The sequence below is a fragment of the Astatotilapia calliptera genome, chromosome 9 (assembly GCF_964374335.1).
Source record: "Astatotilapia calliptera chromosome 9, fAstCal68.1, whole genome shotgun sequence".
Lineage (NCBI taxonomy): Eukaryota > Metazoa > Chordata > Actinopteri > Cichliformes > Cichlidae > Astatotilapia > Astatotilapia calliptera.
The window spans coordinates 7,519,749-7,523,126 of record NC_137430.1 but is presented as its reverse complement, the minus strand read 5'-3'; positions in this window follow the sequence as shown (position 1 = coordinate 7,523,126).

Genomic DNA, 3,378 nt, shown 5'->3' with positions numbered 1-3,378 from the left:
GGCACAGTGGTTAGCACTGTTGCCGTACAGCAAGAAGGTCCTGAGTTCAATTTCACCATCAGGCCGGGGTCTTTCTGTGTGGAGTTTGCATGTTCTCCCCGTGTTTGTGTGGGTTCCCTCCGGGTACTCCGGCTTCCTCCCACTGTCCAAAAGACATGCAGCTTGTGGGGAAAGGTTAATTGGAGAATCCAAATTACCACTAGGTGTGAATGTGCGAGTGAATATGAGTGTGAATGGTTGTCTGTCCCTGTGTGTTGGCCCTGCGACAGACTGGCGACCTGTCCAGGGTGTACCCCGCCTCTCGCCCTGTGACAGCTGGGATAGGCTCCAGTGCCCCCTGCGACCCTGATAAGCGGAAGCGAATGGATGGATGGATGCTTGGTTTTCTTCCTGAATACTATTGTTGTTTATATTCACTGCGGGAAGAAACTGTAAAAACTGTGTTTTATAAGGAAAACGCTCAAAAGCACTCTCCGCCTGTGAGCAAAACCAAAAAAAAAACCCCACCCTTTCCTGTTGGTCGAAAAATGAAACCTGGTAGAACAATCAAAAAATTATATGGCAACATGGCATTTAGTTGTTTAGGAAGGGGGGAAGTTTTAGGAGTGACGGCAGTTTTGAGATGTGAGAGATTTGCGACGTTTAGCGCAAATCTTGTGTAGTTAGTGTGTAGTGTAGTCAATAGTTTTGTTGTGTGTGTCAGAACAATGAGGCGACTGCTGAATTTTACAGGAGTGATACATCTCCTGTTGTCAGGCCTGCAGGTATCAGACTTGCGATGTTCTCCTTTATCTCATAGTGGACAGAAATTATTTTTTGGAGTGGCACAAATAATTAGTGTGGCATCAAATTTGATGCAGAACAGTTGATTGTTCTGTAAATAGTTTGAAATGTTTATTTAAAAAAACACCTTGGCTGCATTTTTTGGTAAACAGCTGCAAAAAACTTTGTTTGCATAACTCAGTTACTTTTTTGAAGAAGTAACTATATAATTAATTGCCCAACATTTGTCATTATGTACTATATTTTGCAGACAGAGAGTTACAGGACTCTCTTCCAGACCACAGACTCATACTCATAATCAGAGATGGGCAGTAACGCATTACAAGTAACGCGTTACTGTAATCCGATTGCAAAAAAATGTAATTAGATTACTGATACTTTCTCACAAGCTTGCTGCATTACTGCGTTACTAAAACCGTGATTTTTTTGCGAGAATGTCTCATGACAATGACGTAAGCGAGTGCAACGTTCGTGGCAACAGCTGTGTGCAAATCAACGATAATATAATATAACAAGTGCGGCAGAGAGTATGAGCGTGCAGCGTTTAAAGCGTGTAAGTACTGACCTTACTTTAAGTTTGATTCCGTAAAAAGTGACAAAAACATTAGCATCCACTGTTCACTGCGTGGGAAGAAAACTTCTTTTTACAGCGAAAAAACCCCCCTAAACTTCCAAGCAAGCACCGAGTACGCTGCCACGGGAATGTGAAACTCCCAGATCCTTCCACTGACCTACAACACACCTGCACCAGGGTAAACCTCCGCCTGCCCCACTCCAGCTATACAGGTGAAAATAGAGCAACAGGACCGCTGAGTCTTTGACTTTATTTATTTTCTGCTGTGTTTTACGTGCATTTATTTGAAAGAGTGAGTGTAAACACAAAAACCTATTTTATTTTATGTGCTGGAATATGCAGAAAATAGGTTTAAATGTTAAACAAATTTCTTCCAGTCAGAGAATGTTGCATATAATTTAATGTTTGCTTCATGCGTAAAGTTAAAAGATTAAAACTAATAAAAAAAGTTTCAAAAACAGACTTTTTCATTTGATTACATTTTATATGATGGATTATGCAGAAAAAATAGAATTGGGCTGAAAGATCGATCGCTTTATTACCTATTCAGGTTGTAAATCTTTTTTTTTTTTAAAAACTAAGTAACTAAATAACCAATTACTTTTGAAAATAAGTAATGATTAAAGTAACGGGATTACATTTTTGGGGAAGTAATCAGTAATTAGTTATTGATTACTTTTTTCAAGTAACTTGACCAACACTGCTCATAATACAAGTGAGAGCTTTATAACAAAAAAAAAAAGTTTTGTTTTCAAAGTTGGAGTTCATAAGTTCCTCGGAGATGAAATGCCAGATTGGTAGCGAGGCTACAAATACACACAGCCGCTCTATCACGTGACGCATACTGCTGCGACGTGCTACGGTTATGAGTCGAGTTACGCCATGTCGCAAGTTTTGTGAGGTGCTTTTTTGATATTTAATGGATCGGATGACATTTTTTATTTCTCTCCGATATCCGATCCAGTAATTTACGTCAGTATCGGACCGTAATATCGGATCGGTCCATCTGTAATTTAAACATCAGATTTCAATATAGTTTCAAAAAATATATCTCTTGTAAACTCTTGTAAATTAGCTAGTATTGCATTTGTTAAAATTTTCGTGCAAGTCAGGGGTGGTCGAGGAGGACTAAAAGTTCTCAAAGTTGGCTGCTTTGAGTGGGATTGACCCATAGTTGAATCCCCCCAACAATCATCATACTGACGACATCATCACAGGACCTACACACTGGTGTTAAACCAGGTCCATATTCTGCTTCACAGACGCCTGCTTTGTCACCCTCCAGCACGTACTGTGAAACGAAGGCACCACTTTAACCATTGCATCATGTGTCAACTGTCAGGATTCATAAGCCTGAGGTCATTTACCTCATGTCTAGAGAGTAAGCGTTTATAGCAAGCAGTTCAGATTTTTGAAATTCATTCATTTATATGTCAGCACTGGCACCCTCATCCCTACCAGGGGGAATTAAATGGCTGTCTAAGCCCCCCTTTGAGGCTATAAGTCTCTGTGCCGAAGCACAAACTTGGCTGTGGTACCCAGGTGGGGTCCAGGAATGGAGACCCAGGCAGGACAGCTGGCAATGCCATGTTCATTCCTTCACTCCCTTCTGCCATCTTCGTCTCCCTCTGGGTGCAGGAAATCCCCCGGACTGTCCCGGATGGGACTGAACCGTGGCTTTAATGAACGCACTGGCTTGACAGAACGGCCCTTTTCCTGTTTACTGACGGCCCGACAGCGGGCGAACACACCTCTCTTTCAGCCCTCCCTTCCTCCCTATGTCTATCCCTCCTTGCCTTGAGGCTGTTCTGGCCTCTCCCAGGGACATCCTGGTTTGTCCCTGTGCAGGACTGTAGTCAGCAAAATGCTCAGACAAAGATCTCAGTGTTCGGGGATAAAGAAGAACATGTGCAGTTAGTTTTTCTGCTAAAAATGAAGATGCGTTTGATTGAGCGACTTAACTGCTTCTGTTGGAGACTAGGAAAAAAGGAGACGTCAAGAGAAAAAGAAAATGTGATGCA